The sequence below is a fragment of the Coffea eugenioides genome, chromosome 9, assembly GCF_003713205.1.
Source record: "Coffea eugenioides isolate CCC68of chromosome 9, Ceug_1.0, whole genome shotgun sequence".
Classification (NCBI taxonomy): Eukaryota; Viridiplantae; Streptophyta; class Magnoliopsida; order Gentianales; family Rubiaceae; genus Coffea; species Coffea eugenioides.
Window position 1 is genome coordinate 7,899,922 of NC_040043.1, and position 21,626 is coordinate 7,921,547.

Below are 21,626 nucleotides of genomic sequence, written 5' to 3' on the forward strand. Positions count from 1 at the left end.
TGAGTGTTTGTTTAATATATTTGCTTTTCATCTATGTGTTTATTTCTATTGTGCTTGTTGTATGTAGGTTTATTTTATTTTATTTTATTTTTGGGTACATTGGAGGGCCTAAAGGTCCATTACAAAGAAATTAAATGGGAATCGATACCCTGATTACATCATAATTCAAAACCTTTTTCCATGTTACCTGATCAGGAAATTAATAGAGGTAAGCAACTTGTTTCGCCTTCCTAATCACCATTTTGAGATGAGCAACTTGATAAGAGTCTCAAAAAATTCTTATTATTATCTTGTATCTGATCTAATGGAATGAAAAGGCATCGATGTGTGTTGATTGAGCTTGATTCAATGACCTATTTAATTAAACTCTTGCATTTGGTGACTATACAAGTACAATCAAGCACTATAAATTATTTCTTCCACTAATAATATTAGCATTATACAAAATAATGCACAAGTAATGCACGTGTTTTAGGTCAAACTAATCTATATCTTTGCAAGGGTTTACGCAAATAGGTCATTCAATCAAGCTTAATTGACAAACACTGCTGCTTTTTCATTCCATCAGATCAGATACTAGCAAATAATAGGAATTTTCCCAAATGCTAACAACTAAAAATTTGTTTACGTTAAATGTTTAAGTAAATTTTATATATATTGACAATGTATACGCTATCACGGTTGAATGCAGATACATATGCAAAATTTGGGTTTCAAATTTAAATTCGAATTATGTGTCATGCATTCAACGGTAAAAGTGTATACACTATTAGTGTATAGAACATTAATTCTAAACGTTTTGCGCATGTTCTGGATTTGCTATTTATTTTCCCCAGATGCCAACAACTATAAAATTTTTAAAAAAAACTTAATATTAATGACAATTAAGCTCCATGAAACTTTTCTTGCTAGAGCATGTAATTCCTAATATACTAGGAAATGGACGAGCGCTTGAATTACTTCTAATTAGTAAAATTTTCTATTCTGAAACTGACGGGATTTTTATATCAATGCAAGTTTATTTCTGAATTTTACCCATTGGACTGCAAGTATACATGTCACTTAGTAGTTTTGGGCAAATATTAGGTCGATCCAACGAGGAGCAATGTCTACAAGTATTAGGTCCTTATTTTCTCTATTATTTAGACTTATAATGAATCTGAGCAAGAAGATTATAATGCTATTGTCTACAAATCTGGTTTAATAAATGATAAATGCAAATGGAGAACTTTCACTCAAAATTGAATCTAGGGATGTAGATTTCACTTATGGCATAAACGACTCAAATGAATAGATTTACCTCTTGTTATTATCCTTGTTTAACCAGGAATTCATTTCCAATATTACCAAATCTCATTCTCATGATAAAATGGCCTAGAACAGTCCAGTTTTCCCTATTTTCATGGTGAAATACTAGTTCTACTCTGTTTTCCTTCATGAAATGCTAGATAATCCACTTAAGAGTACCTCTATTTTCATGAACATACAACTCAAGCTCTACTCATGATTTTTCATTGTTACTACCAATTCTCATTGACTAATAACAACTATAAACATGCTATTGGTGATCAAACAACAAGAAGTAATTACTACTGCACAAATAGATAAGTTAATACAAGATACAACAAGTATAAATCACATTCCATTCATATCATTCAACCATACGTTTCATCTACTCCCTGGATAAAGAAATTTAGCTACTCATGAATGATATAACAATCAAACTCACAAGTTTATTAATGTAAAATATCATTACGTACAAGTACAAGAAAGATAAAGAAAAGTTTAGTCAATTAATGGTGAAGCCCTCCAAATTCTGCTATGTCTTGTGCAAGATGATTACAAGTGAAATCTCCAAGTGCTTCCTCTAGAACTTCTAGCTTAGAGAGAAAATTGTTACAAAAGGAAAAACTCCCTCCGTATGGTGATCATTGGTTTCTCCTTGCTTCTCTGCATAAAAGGTGGTGGAAAGCACCTTTTTTCTCCTTCATGATTCCAACAACTAAGATTTTTTTAAAGAAAGTCAAAAGACATGTTGTTTTGACTTGTCAATAACTCATTTTGTCTTTCCTTTTGTTGCAGAAGCATGTGCCACCGAATTCTCTCACTCAAGATAGCTGGAAAGTTGTGTGAAAAGTGAGAAAAAAAGGCTGTGCCACTTGCAGAAGAGAGAGGTAGATCCGAGTCTCGGATTCGAGGGGTGAAGAAGGATCCGAGGCCTTTTCCGTATAGATCCGAGCTCGGATCGTCTGACCTCGGATCCATTGCTCCAGAAGTACAGACGAGGGCTCGGATCCGAGCTGGTCAATTTCCAGTTTTTCACTTCTTTCCTTTTTCTTCATTTTTGCTCCTAGTATTTTTGTACTTTTATCATCTAGATGATCCTTACATTTTCTTCATCTCGTGCATGAATTTCATATATCAATATCCTTCATAATTTCATAAAATTAACGCGGTAATTCACTCATTTATCAAGTTTTGAACACTTAAACAATATTTAAGCAATTATCACAAAAAAGAGTTCAAATATGGCTTTAATCTTCTCAAAACATACCAAAAGTTCATGCCAAACTTGTACAAAATGTATGTTAAATATTCACTTATCAGAAACTATACATGAAAATTATAGCTACTGGTTGAGAAAGAAAAGTTAATTAGCACATAGAGGAGATCTATCCCTTATTTTTTTCTTATGTTAAAGGCATAGGCATAACTATGTAAAGACAGGTGAGTTAGTCCTAACCAATTGTTCTTTAATATATTAGAGCTGTAAACTAAAAGTTAATTCTATCTAATTACTGATTAAAAAATGAATTAACGAAGGAGAAACGCTCCATAAATATTTGACATAAAACATGTGCATTATTTGTGCATTGTGTAGGATTCTAGTAATATTAGTGGTAGAAATAATATATAGTGTTTGATTCAACTTTTTCATTATGAAATGATTTTGATCTACCGATTGAATGATCCATCGCATATTGATCATGACCTATTAAATACCCCTACCAGTCAAGTGATTTGCTAAAACGTTTTGATCTATTAAGAGAATGCTCAGGTGTCTCAATGGTCGTACTGATTAATTGTTTTGGTGGAAAAATTGCTTGCAATGTGATTTGTTTTACATGCTTTAATTAATTTAGATATTCCATTGTGATAGATCTCTGTGGCGAGTTATTGCAAAGGGAATGCCTCTTTTCACGTTTCAAGATATATAGCAGGAAGATTGGAGTAACTAGACAACCTGCAAGGTAATCGAATTAATCTCTTCTTAGCTTAGGAATTATTTAATTGATTGCAACCACAAAATTCTGATATCGTATTTGAAGTTCAAGTTTGTCCATCATTGCACTGAGTTTCCAATATTATCCTGAGGTATGCTGCATCGTCGTTTACCCCACTAACTCCCAATTTGCACCAGCACCTCCTCACCAACATGACAATTATTATTCTCCAGTCGAGATGCTCCTCATCTAGAAAAATCGCCTCATTAGCAATCAGTGCAGTCACTCAGGTTATCAAATATTATTCCATGACTGCTGTTGGAATACAAATTTGGTACATAGAACAAAGACCCTTGAAGTTGTCCAAGTTTGGATCTTTCAAAACAATATTTAGAGCCAAAGCCAAATTAAGGCACAATTCAAACAAAGCTTGACAAATAAGTCTCTACCTCATTCCAAGTTCCACTCATCACCAGCTCCTTGGAAATAGATCATGTCAAAATAAAAAATAGCAATGACAATTCTCTCAAGAATTGACAGGTGCCGAACCTGTGCAATAATAAATACCTACTCGAGAAAAATATAGATTTTGTATATAGCGGTGAGTAGGGTCGAATCCACAGGGACTGGGGATAATTCGTTTCTTCTAGAGTTCAAAGTATGGGGGGATTTTTGGATTAAATGCTAACTAAATAAATTAAATGCAGAAAATAAATAAAAGAAATAATTATTAGAGAAACTCTAGCCAAGGGTACACTTTAGAAGTGGTTCATGCACTGATCATCGATTCACAGATAATTCCACATTTATTAATAGATTGGTTATAGTTGTCATGCACGCGATAAACAACCAACCCTTCCTTAATTTATCGATAGTCAAGGTACGACCGTTAACTATTTCTCTAACCCGGAAACAACCCTAGGTACGACCGTAGGATTTAATTTCTAGATTGCATTAATAATTAGAAAGGCCCAATCCTAACTAACAAACACGCTACGAGGGTTTGTTTAATTAGATCATATGTTCCCCTGACATAAACCCAATTACGCCAGTTGCCACTGAGACAGGGATAACGAACAATTACGGATTCAATTACCCCTAATAAGCAAAATAGCCTATATGAATAATTAATTATTGCGCACTAATCAATCATCCACACGAGATATAACGGTTAAAAGCAGGAAACATATGAATACCAATAAATGAAAGAAGCAATTAAAATAAATTAGATCTCACAGTAATTGTTGAACCAAATCTTCAGTTGTCCCCTTAACTAGAATTGAGAACCAGCTTTACAAGAATAAAGATAATAGCTGACGGCATTCTTCTCCCCATTCGAAGGAAGAAAACCCGATGGAATTAGAACTCTCCCGAACTACCAAGCCAAAGGGATAATTAAATGTTCCCTGCTATGGCCTTCGCGGCCCACATGATAGATACCTAATAGGAGAAGAAAACTACTAAGACTCCCAAAATAAGTCTCCTCCAAAGCTTACGAGAGAATGTTTCTTTTTGTTTCCTATCTTCGGTCAACCAAGGATGAAAAAGCCATTTCCCACGGTCAACAATTGTGGCCTTTTTGTCTTCTAATTGCTTACAAAGCATTCAAAGCCAAACGAAATACTTGCCAAGCCAAGCAGACCTACTAGGAGTGTAATACTTCCCTCCTAATCTTCCGTCAATAATCCATGTAGACTCCATTTTGAATTGGAAAACTCTTGAAAAATCACATCTTTTAATCTCTTTTTGCTCCACCTTCCTACAATTAGTACCAAATACCAAATATAAGTAGAATCAATCAATTAAAATAATATTTGGTATAATAAAAAAGGAAAATAATCATAGAATTAATGGCAAAAATACAACTTATCAAGAAACTAAAAAATCTTATTTAGTTTCGCAAACAAAAAAATAACAAATGAAAAAGTGACTGAGAATCAATAATTGAGAATTTGTTACCTATAGACTTCCAGAGGGTTGTTGTTACTTGCAACTAGAGGAGGATGATGATCGGACATCGGAGGAAGACCATTGGAACTATTCTTGGACTGCCGACTTGTCGTGACTGAGGAGTGAGGACTGAGTGAGGGTTGACAAACATACTGGTACAGCTGGCAGATAGACGTGGAGCGATTGAAGGTTGATGATTGGTGAATGGTGATGGTGGTGGTAGTGGTGAGCTAGGGTTTCAGAGGTTCGACTGAGGGATGAGTGATTGGTGATTTGGGAGAATTAGAGAAATAAGGGATATGAATTCTATTAAGGGTAAAAATGTAGAGGGATATTTCTATAACTTCACTATTAGTCGAGTAGTATGACGAGCTATCGAGATAGAGATAGACTTACTCGAGATCGACTCGCTTACGAAAACAAGCCGCTTGAGTTCGCAACACTGAACTTAAGGCGACCTCTGACATGTGCAACCCTATAATTAGATCTGACTGGATAAATATCACAAATTCCAAATTTGGTAAAATATAAAGGAGAAAACCCCACACTGAACAAGAAAAATAAAAAACAAAGAAAACTCTACCAAGGAATATCCAAGGCGATTGAAAACTCTTACCAAAAAATTTTATTTTAAGAGAGATGAAACTCTAAATAAAATTTCCTAAAATAAAATTTTTAGGGGAGAAAAACTTATTATATTAACAAAAAAGTAAAGAACCAGAGAGAAAATCCAATATTTAGACCTAGTAATCGCCATAATGGCTATAGATTTCTTGGGTGAAATATTATTAGAAATCTGTGGAGCCTTCTAGTCCAATCCCTTTTGAGATTCAAGTGTCTTTGAATTTAGTTGTACCTTTTCTTAGTTTCAAGACCTCATTTTATCAAAACCCATTCAAAATCAACAGTTCTAGAGCCAACCTACAATTGGTAATGTGGAGCACTTTTGCAGGTTGATAGGCCGCAATTTTGTTAGTTATTTTATAATCAATTTCCCCTATTACCTTACCAAATGTGGATTAATTGTCAGATTCTACTCATTTTTGGCATTTATGCTTATCGCAGGGAGTTGAAGCAAAGTGTGGTAAATAGGTGCAAATTTCGTACTACAAATGCTGTTTGGCGTGGTCGCGTGAACTCAGGTCTTAAGTCTTAACATGTCCAGAAGGTGCGGGAAAGACATGTGATACCAACCGCCAATTGGAAGTGCAACATGGGAGTCGCAATTATTCCATTAGTTGGTTATTTGATTTGAATTAACAGGAGAAGTTGTAGCATAGAAAGGAAACTTACTTGCAACATGGGAGCCGCAATTATTCCATTAGTTGGTTATTTGATTTGAATTAACTGGAGAAGTTGTAGCATAGAAAGGAAACTTACTAATAGGAAAGAAAAGTCAAAGTTTTTGACAAGTTTCCTTATTTTTGTGTGGCGGCTCAATAGGAAAAAAAGTCAAAGTTTGATTAGGACTCTAATTCTAGTGCTTTTGGAGTAGGGCCGGCCGCAAGGTAGAAAAAGAAAACAGACGGCTTCGAATCTTCTGTCCCCAAATTAGTTTCTATCTCCTCTGTTCCTTCTTTGTACAGCTACCACGTGTCTCTTAACTTTTTGATAATCCAAACTCAAACAAACCGATAATAATTGATTGACAAGTTTACTCAAAACCAATTAAAACAGATAACTCAAATTAAAGTACTTGTTAGGATTTAAGAAAAAAATGATTTGGGATAAAAAATAAAGAAGAGATTTAGTTGATTTCTACGTTTATGACCAACAAGGCTCTTTTTTGTTAAAATAAAAATAAAAAAAAAGTTTTGAGTTATCTGTTTTAATTGGTTTTGAGTAAACTTGTCAATCAATTATTATCGATTTATTTGAGTTTAGGTTATCAAAAAGTTAGAGACACGTGGCAGCTATACAAAGAAGGGACAGAGGGGATAGAGACTAATTTGGGGACAGAAGATTCGAAGCCGAAACAGACTTAGCTTATGGGTTGTTGTTCTTTACCTTATCATTATCCCTGTGAGACTCTGGCAGAGGTTAGAGAGAAGACATTAGCCATTCCTTTTGACTTTGCACTTTTCCTCTCATTCTTAATTATTCGGATTTCTTCATTATATAGAGAAGAATGTCTTCGACAATTACTTCTGAATTTTCGCATGGGATTTTCTCCATAAAGATGAACTAAATCTCTTTTTCTAGTCAAGAAACTACGGAAGCTTTGGTTCGTCTAAAAATTATAAGATCGAATTAATTTTATCTATTTCTCTTATTTATTGGGTATTTGCATATTCTCTGATTACAGTGCTTATGGTTGTTTAATTAATTGATTATCTTAGATCCGGATAATGAATTGATTTAGTAACCTATTGTCAATTGGAGCATTAAATCGTAATTGTCTAATTGCTCTGAAATAGTGACAACTGGCATGATTGGATTTGTGTTACGAGAATACGCAGACTAATTTAAAATAACCCTGGTAATGCGTTATTTGATTAGAATATGGCTCCTCTAATACGTAAAGCAATTGGGGAATTAAATCTTACAGGTGTACCTAGGATTATTTCTCAATTAGAGCAGTGATTAACGGGCGTACCTTAATCACCGACACAGTAAGGAGGGGTTGACTATCTTTGCCTACTTGGCAGTTATAACCTATTTATTAGTAAATGGTTGGAATTACCTTTGCATCGAGGATCAATTAGGTGAACCATTGCTGAAGTTATTTCTTGGCTAGATCTTTAGTTATTATTAATTTGATTTTAGTAAATTGCCATTTATTTTTTAGCTAGCTATTTGTTTCCATTTGAACTATTTTAATTGTCATCGGTTATATAAAATCACCCCTCTTGTTACTTTGAATTTCAAAAGGGACAAATATCCCCAGTCCCTGAGAAGACGACCTTACTTGCCCTTTATACAAATCAATAATTCCTTGTGAATAAGCAATCCCATTCTGGTATATTGGATTAAGCAAACTCTTCGAAAACATGGTGAATCAAGTAACCTATTGCACATCCAGAGTCCCTACTCCAGTACTTAGAATTGGATTACAACTACTTTAATTGGCAATTAGGTTTATTTTTATTATTGCACAGGCATCGACAACCTGTCACAGGTTATTATTATCAGTATTGAAGAATTAATGAACATGCTATTGATGATATTGATGTTGAATTTGTGGCCAATGACGTTATAGGTATGTTTCTTATGTAAGGGATTGTAACGGGTTGATTTGTTGGGCAAATATATTTCCTTTTATGGAACTCATTTACCACAAATCTTTTGATGGAAAACTTCCTTAAGGTTTTTATTGAAGACGACAATGAGAGAAACTCCAGTTCGAACTTGATTACATGATTGTTGATTGTTGATTGTTGAGGATGATAATAGTAGGTTTCTTTGGAGACTTCGAGATCGAACTTCCGGCTGAAAAACTATATGCCAAAATTGCACCCGTGATAGGATCTGATGCTTTTCTTGGTCTCTGTCGCAAGCTGGGAACTTTGGATCCACCTCACTCTCTAGCTTGAGGGGCTGTATTGTGGCATGTTAAGATATTTATCTTGATTGTAATATTTGTAATAGCATTTAGTGATTTGATGTAGCTCAAATCATGCAATCTGATCTGATGTAGCTACGACCATTCACCGTTGGATCTCATTTCCAATCTAGGACATCGTGTATAAACTTGTAATACAAGTCACAAAAATATATCATTCTTCCAATGTTTTCCACTATGAAATGAACAAATAGTGCACTTCTATTAATTTAGGGAGCCAATTGTAGTTTTGATCCCAAATATTTGGGATATAAGCCGTTTCTTTAAAGTCTGAATAAAGCAAATGTAATACCAAATATTTTGATTTCTAAGCATATTTCGTTCAATTGATTAATTTTTGAAAAGATTTTTAAAAAATTGAAAATTTTTTTGGCATAATATGTAACAAAAGATGACTATCACCTGCATGGGGATCACGCGAGTAATTATTCTTCTACTTAGAATTTTTTATTGTCATTCCAAATTTTTTGTTTTGTACTAAAGACTAATTGCTCACATGATTGGCATGCGAATATTTAGTCCTCTTTTATTACAGAACATGGCTACAATTTTTTTCATTTTTTTTAAATTTTCAGAAAATTAGTTGTTAACATGAGGAGACACATGATGGGATTTTGGCAACAATTGAAACAGTCAATAGGAATAAATATGTTTAGAAATTAAAACATTTAGAACTACATTTACTTTCATCCAAACTTTAGGTACTAAATTTGCTCATTACCCAAACATTTGAGACCAAAAATACAATTATCTCCAATAAGGACAATGTATGTGCCCAAATTGAATATTATGTTAATGATTATTGATGATATTTGCGAAATGTTAATGTTGAGCTCTTATTTAAGGAAGTGGGTTCATTGCATTGAATTCCCCTAATCAAATAAAATTAGATTTGGAATGAACTTAAGCTTATTTTAATACTTTGATGTAGTTTATATAATAAAATTTTTTATGAATATGAAGCAATAAGTTATTTGATTGAGTATCACCAAAAGTTATACATACAAGGAAATCATTGTTGGAGTTTTATTTTAGGAAGAGGATTTATTATGGTGATGTTAATTTAGAAAACAAAAGGAAACTAAAAGAGAAAAAAGGATGTAGAAATAGTATCATATTAGGAAATGATTTACAGTAATTTTGTTAATTTCTAAAAAGGAAAACAAAACTGCACCGTAAAAAGTACTTAAGTATGTGTTTGTTCGGGATTAATAATTTTATAGTTGGTTGGAACTATGCTGGTGTTATTATCTCCCATTATAATGCAAGAACTAATGTGCAGATCAATATGCACCAGTGATAAGGTTGCACTACCATATATATATATATATATATATATATATATATATATAACATGCATCTTTTTGTTTTATTGATGGTAATGGAGTAATAAAGTAATTTATAAGGTTGCACTAAAAGGAAAGTTCAAAAAATATTTGATTTATGATTTCAAGTTAATCCTCAAGGAATTTCAGTCAACTGTAAAATTTCCCTAATGTTTCTGGAGTTATGTAAGAAACTTGACTAGTATCAATTTCTTATAGGAAATTAGCAAACCGATGAATTTAATTTTTTAAATTAAGTTTCCGAATATGAAAGACTCCTCTCCATTAATTGGATAGGATTTTCTCTCCATCACACTTAAACAAACATAATCATAATATTACTTTTGAAAATCAAAACCATCCATATTATATTTCTCTAGTTTTTTTTAATTGGGAGGTTTTGAACTTTGAGTCTCTTACTTACCATTCCTCCTACTTTATCACCCAACTTAACCCACATCCCAGATTAAATTTTACTTTTAGATCAAGCTTTCCAAATTGAATGGCAAAATATTCATAAATGAGTTTGATTTTTTTAGTATGTTGATCTACTTATGAAAATAAAATTATTGACATAAACAGATTATTGTGAAAAAAATTAAATTATATAAATATAATAAAAATAGATAGATAAATAGAGAGAAAAGTAATGGAGTGGATCTCAATCCCACATTTATTAGTTCTAACTAGCTCTATCCTCGTGCGATGCATGAGATGTCCACTGAACGAAAAGTTATAGTTAAAGCTATTTACGACCAAAAAAAAAGAAGAATACTAACATACCCATCTTGAACAATAGTGATCGAGAGAGCAGAGATGATTTCGTGGACCTAAGGAGACATATGACAGAAAATGAGAAATTTGTTGAATTTCTTTATAATTCATATACAACTAGGTAAATCGCTTTGTCCACAACAAAAAAATAAATTTAACGTAAACATCCATTTTAGTCATTTTGGAAAAAAAAAGTTAGAAGTACATATAATTTTCTTAAAATGATAAAATTCCCCTAACCTGGACTGCCTATAGTTGCACAATCTATTTCTCTCTAAGATTGTTCCTAGACGCTATTTCATTCAAAGTATCAGTCAACACATCTCATCGTGTGAGGCGTTCTCTTCTAAAATAGGGTTCATCTTCATAGTTATCCACCCCTTCAAGAAAAATCAAATAAATTTCAGGTTGGTTTGATAAACATTAAAGGAGAAAAGTAAAATGTTTCGCCTCCCCAATCACTATTTTGAGGTAAGCAACTTGATTAGAGTCTCGAAAAATTCTTATTATTATCTTGTATTTGATCTGATGGAATGAAAAAGCATTAATGTGTGTCGATTGAACTTGATTAAACGACCTATTTAATTAAACTCTTGCATTTGGTGACTATATAAGTAGAATCAAGCACTATAAATTATTTCTGCCACTAATAATATTAGAATTCTACAAAATAATGCACATGTAATGCACATGTTTTAGGCCAAACTAATCTATATCTTTGTAAGGGTTTACGCAAATAAGTCATTTAATCATGCTCAATCGATGAACACTACTGCTTTTTCATTCCATCAGATTAGATACTAGAAAATAATAGGAAATTTCTCCAATTGCCAACAACTCTAAAAATTTGTTTACGTTAAATGTTTTGCACATGTTTTCGATTTGCTATTACTTTCCCCAAATGCCAACAATTATTAAAATAAAAAAAGCTTACATTTTAATAGAAATGACAATTAAGCTCACCCTGCTTCCCCTTTTTAGGTTGCTATGAGTGATCCAGGGATCTTCAATGGCAACTACCCCTGGAACTGAATTGCATGTAATACTAAATAGGCTTTAATAAAATATAATATATAGCAAATTATTATACTATATATACACAATTAATTATAGGGTAAATAAATAAGTACTTAATAGCGGCTCGCTAGTAGCCATCTTGATATATTTAAAAATATTATTATTGTCCATATATTTTTAGAGAGAGATGAGGAGAGAAAGAGAGAACATATATGTATATATGTGTGTGTTTGTTTAATATATCTGCTTTTGTCCATGTGTTTATTTCTATTATGCTTGTTAATGCCTCTTCCTTTGAACTATCAATTAAAAAAAATATGTGCCACAGATGGGCCCCAAGTTCTCTCATCAAACAGGAGCCTGGAATTCCCCAAAAAAAAGGAAAAATAAAAAATATAACAAGATCCAGGTGCGCAATTTCCTTTTGCAATACCTTATTCTTTTGATTTTATTGCTAGATCTGAATAAATATCTTGTCATTTCCCTAGGTGCATAGTTTGATTATTTTTTTTTTCTGAAATTCATGAACTCTCTAGTTTTTCAAGTTCCAAGGATATACCTCACTTTCTTCAGATGTAAATTCTAGTTTGGTATATTTAAAATGTATGTCCCAATTTCTCTTCGGCTGCAATTATGTTTTTTCCAAATCATGAGTAAGTGTTTTTCTAGGTGGTGTTGTTGCATTAAATCAACTTCACATCATAAATCCTTCGATATCTTGGCAGTTCATCATTTCAATTCCATCTCAAGCTTGAAATTTAGGTTGGCATGCTATAGAAACGAAAATCACAATGTAGAGATAAAAGCAAGTACAAAATTGAAAATTAGCATTTATAACACCAATGTAGCCATCCAAAATCGAATTACATAGCTGCACATTATAAATACTAGAAATATGCACGTGTGTTGCACGCAATGGCGAATTAAAATTGAGAGTCCATTTGGTTGGTGTGATTTTCGGGTATTTGTATAAAATTTTCCTTTGAATTACTGTAGAAATTGTAGAAAATTTTTTGTATATATCTAAGGGTACTAGTACAGGCATATAATATCAGAGTTAGTTTAGGACAAATTTCACTTTCCCTAAATACCAGTTAAAATAGGAATAAACCAAATCATCAAATAACAATACCAACAGTAATAATAAAATGCAGGAAAAATAAATGGCACAGGATACCAAAATTTTTATGTGAAAAATTCAAATTGAGAAAAATCACGGGATCTAGTCCAATAAAAAATCTTTACTATCACAATAATGGAAATACACAGATCTACCCAAAATATTCGAATGACAATAATATCATTAATATCAACCAAATCAAATCGCTACAAAATCATCCCCAAAAACTACAACTGTCAAAGAAGTGGGTTTGGACAGATGTTACCAAACGAAGAGGAAATCCAAAATCTGAACCAATAGATGAGTAGAGCTTGACGAGAAGATCGCGTGTGTAAAATTTCGTCTCAATTGGATTTCGAATCACCCTCCAATCAAGATCTTGAAGTTTCTCTCTCTTTAGCTTCTTTACTCTTTCTCTGTTTCCGTTTTCTCCCTAGCAAAACAAAAGTGACGGCTGACATTTTTTCTACTTTCTAAGAATGGAAACCAATGACTTTGTTTTGTGGCTTGGTTCACAAATGGGTTGACCCACAAACCCAATAATCTCCCTCTCCAACTCATTTGAAGGGTATAGTCAAACTTGCTTCCTGTCTGCAAAACAAGAGTTTCTCCTTAGGCAACACCTTGGTTAGCATATTACACCATTGTCATTAGTGTGAATTTTTTCAAATGTCAATAACTTGGAATCCAATAGTTCCCAAATTCAATGATATCTCACATCAATGTGTTTGGACTGAGAGTGAAATATAGAATTTTTACACAAATGAATAGTACTTTGACTGTCACAATAAAGGTTGTACTTCTCTTGCTTCATACCCAACTCCTGAAGGAATTTTTGCAACCAAAGAGTCTTCTTGCATGTCTCAGTGGTTGCAATATACTCTGTCTCTTTACTGGAAAGGGTTATACACTTCTGTAACTTACTTTGTCATGATACTGCTCCCTTTGCAAAAATTATCGAGTACCCAGATGCGAACTTCCTATTATCAAGATCACCTGTCATACCTGCATCGGTGTACCTATCCAGTATGGTTTTACCATTGTCGAAACACAAGCACAATTTGGAAGTTCCCTTGAGATACCTGAGAATGCATTTGACAGCATTCTAATGCTTCTTACCAGGATTGGAAAGATACCGACTGACTACTCCAATTGCATGAGCAATATCTGGCCTGGTACAAATTATAGCATACATCAAACTACCAATAGTCGAGGCATAAGGAATCTTTTTCATGTATTCTTTATCTTTTTCACTTGTAGGACACTGTTTGATACTCAATTAAAGTGACCTGCAAGTGGAGTAGAGATTTTCTTAACTTTACTAATGTTAAACCTGTTAAGCACCCTCTCAATGTATTTTTCCGGAGACAACCAAAGCTTCCATTTTGTCTGTCTCGGGAGATTTTCATCCCAAGAATTTATCTAGCCAGACCCAAATCCTTCATTGCAAAGGATTTACTTAGTTCCTTTTTTAGCTTGTCAATCTTCATAATATCACAACTAACAATTAACATGTTATCAATATATAGTAAGAGAATAATAAAATCATAATCTGAAAAGTTTTTCACATAAACACAGTGATCAGATGGAATCCTGTGGTACTCGTGGTCTATCATGAAGGAGTCAAATTTCTTATATCACTATCTCGGTGCCTGTTTCAACCCATATAACCTTTTCTTGAGACGGCATACAAGATTTTTCTTGCCACTTTCTTTGAACCCCTCCGATTGCTCCATGTAGATCTTCTCTTCCAAGTCACCATGCAAGAAGGTTGTTTTCACATCAAGTTGCTCGATGTCCAAATTTAAACTAGCTGCAATACCTAGAACAACTCGAATTGACGACATCTTTACCACAAGAGAGAAAAATTCTTCAAAATCTACACCCTTCTTTTGACTAAATCGTTTCACAACCAATCTTGCTTTGTACTTTGATTGTGAACTATACTCTTGAGTTTTTTAAATTGTTGATCTATTTGTTTTTCAGAACTCTTTTGCTCATAGGTAATTTTACTAAATCATAAGTGTGATTCTCATATAGAAACGCCTTCTTTTCTTACATGGCTCACAACCAATTTTCTTTATTTTCATGCTTTAGAGTCTCACAGAAAGACTCTGGCTTTCCTCCATCTATCAACAACACATATTCATGGGGATTATATCTGCTAGAAGGTTTCCTCTCTCTAGTAGATCTCCCAAGTTCATCTTGTGCTGACAGAGATGGAGTAGATGGCACCTCATGCTCAGGTTCATTAGCAGTAGGATTATCACCATCATCAACATCCTCTCTCTGTTCTGTCTTAACTCTCCCTTGATTAAAATCAACAGGTATTGGAATTGAATCTGGATCTAGATTTGAACTAGCAGGAATGTCATCTAAGGATTTTGGATTGTCACATTTATCAATGTCTATGGTTTGATCTTAAAAAAAAATAACATCTATTTTCCTAATCACCTTTTTTTCAACTGGATTATACAGTCTATAGCCAAAATCTTCATGTTCATAACTCAAGAAAGTACACTGTTTTGATTTTACATTAGGTTTTGATCTCTCATATTTGAAAATATGAACAAATATCCGGCAACCAAATACTCTCAAATGTTTAAAGGACACATCTTGTTCCGTCCATACTCTCTCTGGGATATCACCATGTAAAGGAACTGATGGGGAAAGATTTATCAAATTAACTGCAGTCCTCATTGCCTCACCCCCAAAAGGATTTTGACAGTTTTGCATTGGATAGCATGCCTCTGATTCGCACAGTGATGAATCTGTTCATTCTCTCTACCACTCCATTTTCTTTAGGAGTTTTTGGTACTATTTTTTCTAGTCTGATCCCACGAGATTTGCAGTAACTTTCAAACGGTTCTCTGTACTTACTATCATTGTTAGCACGAATATACTTTAACTGTTTGTCAATTTCTCTTTCAACTTTATTATGAAAATCTTTAAATACATCCAAAATATGACCTTTGGATTTCAAATCAAAACACCAAACATTTCTAGCAAAATCATTAATAAATGTTACAAAATAAATAGCACCACCAAGAGACTTATCTTTCATATAGCAAATATCAGTGTGCACCAAATCTGACGGATTCAATTTTTTGATGAAGAAAAGTATTGACATGCAATTCTTTGTTGTTTTCCATAAATGCGGTCAACACAAGGTTTAAGTGCATTACCTCTTATTTCAGGTAGGAGTTGCTTGCGAACAAGTATCTGAATCCCTTTTTCACCCATGTGTTCAAGTCGCCTATGCCAAAGGTCAATTGAAGAATCATTAACTGTATTCATTTCTCCCTTCCCTAACTTGACTTGCATCAAGTAGAGGATATTCTGCTTCTTTCCTTTGACAATAACAAGATTTTCTTTGCTGAGTTTCCATCAAGGTATTCTTATCATCAAGGTTTTCTGTAAAAATAAGATTAAGGTAAATATCAAAAACATGTTGAGCATTTCTCAAGATCAGCTGGCACCTGGTATCTATGTCAAAATATATGTCTCCCATGCTAACAACTTTGCATGAAACTTCATTTTTCATGCTAATATAACCAAAATCTCCTTTGGTGTAGGTTGAGAAGAAATGCCTGTGTGGAGTAACATGATAGGATGCACCCGAATAAACTATCTAATTACTGTCATAACAAATAATATTCACCTAACCATCATCACAGAACACAAACATATCATCATGAGCTGCCATAATTGTTGTAGTCTCTTCATCACTTTTTTCCTTCTCCTTAACTTTTTTCTTAGCTTGTTCCCATTTTAAAACTCTGCAATCCTTCATATAATGCCTATTCTTTTTACAATAATAACATGTAATATTTTTTTGTGACTCAGACTTGCCTCTTGATTTGTCATTCTTGTTGTGGGGTCCTCTACTTTTGCTTCTCCCTCTTCATTTTTTCTTTTATGTCACCAGGACCTGGGACTCATACACAATGTCTTGTTCCTTCCTCTTGAACTTTTTATTCATCACGACTTCTTTTGCAATAGTCATGGTCAACACACCATTAGAAGCTGAATTACAGACGGAGACCACCATAGTTTTTCAACTATCCAATAGTGAACTGAATAATAATAGAGCCGGTACTTCATCATCCAAATTCAAATTTAACGTAGTTACCTGGTTTATCAATTCCTGAAAGTTACTTAGGTGTTTAGTTATAACTTCCTCATCTTTATATCTCATCCGAGTAATCTGCTTCAGACAACTAGCCTTGTTCAAACCGGTATTCTGTTCATACATGCTCTCAAGCTTTTTTCACAATACATCAGGTCTAGTATCATTAGAAAAGTGCTGAAAAATATTTTGATCAATCTATTTTCTAATATTACCAACAGTTTTTCTATATATAACAACTCATTTTTCCTCACTCATATCACTTGGTTTGCCTTTATTCCCTAGAACAAGTTCAAACAAATCTCTACAATACAGGTAGTCTTTCATTTTAGACTTTCAAATCGAATAATTAGTTGCATTTAATTTTATCATAAAATCACTATCCGAATAATCCATTTTTAACTAGTACAATTGAGCAGTCCAACTTGGCTGATCTGATACCATTTTGTTTGAAAAAGGTACTAGTACAGGCACATAATATCAGAATTAACCCAAGACAAATTTTTCTTTTTCCAAGTATCAGTTAAAATAGGAATAAACCAAATTACCAAGTAGCAATGCCAACAGTAATAATAAAATGGAAGAAAAATAAATAGCACAGGATACCAAGATTTTTACGTGAAAAATTCAAATTGAAAAAAATTATGGGACCTAATCTAGTAAAAAATCTCTACTATCACAATAATGGGAATACACGGATTTACCCAAAATATTCGAATGATAATAATATCACCAATATCAACCAAATTAAATCGCTACAAAATCACCTTAAAAAACTACAACTGTCAAAGAAGTGGGTTTAGAAAAATATTATCAAACGAAGAGGAAATCCAAAATTTGAACCAGTAGATGAGTAGAGCTTGACGAGAAAATCGTGTGTGTAAAATTTCTTCTCAATTGGGTTTCAAATCACCCTCCAATCAAGATCTTGAAATTTCTCTCTCTCTAGTTTCTTTACTCTTTCTCTCTCTTATTTTTTCTGCCTAGCAAAACAGAAGTAACGGCTGACACTTTTTCTACTTTCTAAGAATGAAAACCTATGACTTTGTTTTGTAGCTTGACCCACAAATGGGCTGACCCACAAACCAAACATATGGTTTAAAAAAGTTTTTCTAAAAAAAAGTTTCTTCTTTTTTCCTTTTCTTTTTCTTCCTTCTTTTTTCCCCCTTTCTCCCTCCCTACGCCTATTCTCCCTCCTCCCTCTTTCCTCACTACCATTATTGCTAACCCCCACTTTCGTCGCCGTTGGCTAGCCGCCTCCTCTTTTTTCTATCTCTCTCTCGCCCTCTCTCCCTCCCTCTTCTCCTCCCTCTTTCCTCTTTTTCTCCCTCTCTTCTCCTCCTTCCCTCATTCCCTTGCCTCCCTATTCCTTTGCCACCCCTTTCCCCCCTTTTCCTTTACCCAACCCCTTCCCCATCCTTGTACCAGAGGCGGTCATGTGACCAGAGGTCGTCGAGGTGGAAGAGGGAAGGGAGAAGCGGTTGGGGTAAAGGGTGGTAGGGAAAGGAGAAGTGGAAGAGAAAGAGGAAGGAAAAGAAAAAATAAATGGGAGAAAGGAAGAGAAGGTGACGCCAGCACCGGAAGAGATGTCGACAGAAGTGCCAACAGGATGAGATGGGGAGAAGGATGAAGAAGAAAGGTAAAAAAAAAACCATTATTGTGTTTTTGGATATTTTGAAATATTTAGTTTAATTAGTTGGGATAGTTTTAGAGAATTCTTATAGACAAAGTTATTAAAAAAATTGTCTATTGAAACCCACTAAAAATCACCCTTCCCAAGCAGACCTTATGTTTTCTCTGAAAAATTATAGATAAAAACTTAGCAAATTAAACACAGTTATGCAGTGTCAAAATAAAGGTATGAATTAAGTATGGATTCAAGTTTTTGATAAAAATAAGGTTTTCAATTATAAATTTTTGATAACACACTTTAAAAACACCCAAAAATATTTCAAAAAAAATTATCAAAAATCCAAAAAAAAAATGACAATAAACCAAAAAAATAACCAAACAAGTAAACCAAAAAGTAAATTAAAAAAACTACTCTCTTCCTTCACCATCCTTCCCATTCCTACCACTCTCTCCAAACATTAACCGTCTCTTCCTTGCCCCTTCTCTCCTCTCTCCTCTCTCCTCTTTCCTCCCGACTCTTCTCCCTTCTCCTCTTCCCCTCCCACCTCCTCTACTCCATCCTGCTCATCTCCTTCCCAGATCAAATTATGATGATCTAGTCACAACAAGATCTAATTAGGATCAGATCTGCAGAAAGTAGAGAGGAGTGGGATGGAAGGAAGAAAAAGAGAGAGAGGAAAGATTGGAGGGAGGAGAAGAAGGGATCAGAGAGAGAGGAAAAAGGAGAAAAGAGAAGGAAAAAAGTGACCGACAAGGAAGGGGAAGGAAGAATATAATATTCAAAATTCTTATGAACATCCAAAAAAAATAAATTTTATGTACACTTCAAAATATAGCATATAAATAAAGTTTCATAGATGTTTTTGTACAAATACATTTACAGTAAATTTTTTAAAAAGCAACCCAAGAAATACTTAATTCGTATAGAGTCAATATAGTTTTTTGGAACTTGAGGAATTCGTACTTTTGCTTTTGGTTGCTAATTGCTCCTATATTCATCATTATGAAAGCATAATACTCCATGAGAAGATAGATTTAACTTTTATTATTAAGTACCCTGTTAGTTTATTTGAGGAGGGATGCAATATATATTTCTTGTAGTTTTGTTGTTGGGGGGAGGGGGGAAGGGTTGCAAAGTATTAATTATAACTAGTTTATATTAGAATTAACAATAATTATAAGGTAAAAAGGGGATTCTTAGTACTTAATCAGTTTGGTGCACCTAAATTTACTAGAACAAAGCACGTGCATTGTACACGTTTGCTTTTTATTATTCTTATTATGTTTCATCAATTGCTGAACATGAGTGTCAGCTTATGCAGAGAGTTATTCACTCTTCTGAAGAATTTCGCGTTTGGAATTCCCTTTAAAATTCTTGCAATTCCTTCTCTTGAGCTGTCTCTGCACGTTTATTAGAGAGAAAAGCAACGGAGAGGATCTCAATCCCACGTTTATTAGTTCTAACTAGCTCTATCCTCGTGCAATGCATGAAATGTCCACTGAACAAAAAAGTTATGCTTAGAGCAATTTATGGCACAAGGAAAAAAAAAGAAAGAATACTAACACACCAATCTTGAACAATAGTGATTGAGATAGTAGAGGTGAATTGTTGAACCTTAGGAGACAGAGGATAGAATAGGACAAATTTGTTGAATTTCTTTATAATTCATATACAGCTAGGTAAATCGTTTAGTCCACAAAAAAAAATAAATTTAACGTAATCATCCCTTTTAGTAATTTTGGATTAAGGTGGAAGACAAGAGTGTAAAATGGAGTTTTGAAAAAAAATAAGTTAAAAGAACATATAAATTTCTTAAAATGATAAAATTCCCCTAACCTAGACTGCCTACAATTGCACAATGTGTTTTTCTCTTAGATTGTTCCTGGACATTATTTCATTTCAAGTATTAGTCAACACATCTCATCGTGTTTGGCATTCTCTTCTAAAATAGGGTTTGTCTTCATTGTTAAGGAGAAATCTAAAATGTTTCGCCTCCCCGATCACCATTTTGAGGTAAGCAACTTGATTAGAATCTTGAAAAATTCCTGTTATTATCTTGTATCTAATCTGATGGATTGAAAAAGCATCGATGTGTGTCAATTGAGCTTGATTAAACAACCCATTTAATTAAACTCTTGCATTTGGTGACTATATAAGTAGAATCAAGCACTATAAATTATTTCTGTTGCCACTAATAATACAAGAATTCTACACAATAATGCACGTGTTTTAGGTCAAACTTTGCAAGAATTCAGGCAAACCGGTCATCTAATCAAGCTCAATCGACAAACACTGCTGCTTTTTCATTCTATCAGATCAGATACTAGAAAATAACAGGAATATTCCCCAAATGCCAACAACTAAAAAAATTTGTCTACGTTAAATGTTTTGCACATGTTTGGATTTGCTATTTATTTTCCCCAAATGCCAACAACTATAAATATTAAAAAAAAAGCTATACATTTTAATACAAATGACAATTAAGCTCCATGAAACTTTTCTAGGAAAAGAGACGAGCACTTGAATTACTTCTAATTAGTAAAATTTTCTTTTCTGAAACTATAAACTAAAATTACCTGGTACTGGTTGAGAAGGAAAAGTTGATTAGCACATAGAGTAGATCTATCCCCCCCCTTTTTTTTTCTTATGTTAAGGGCATAGGCATAGCTATGTAAAGACAGGTGAATCAGTCCTGACCAATTGTTCTTTAATCTATTAGAGCTACACACTAAAAGTTAATTCTATCTAATTACTAATTAAAAAATGAATTAACGATGGAGAAATGCTCCATAATGGAAAGATATAGATATTTGACAAAAAACATGTGCATTACTTGTGCATTGTGTAGCATTCTAGTAGTATTAGCGGCAGAAATAATATATAGTGCTTGAT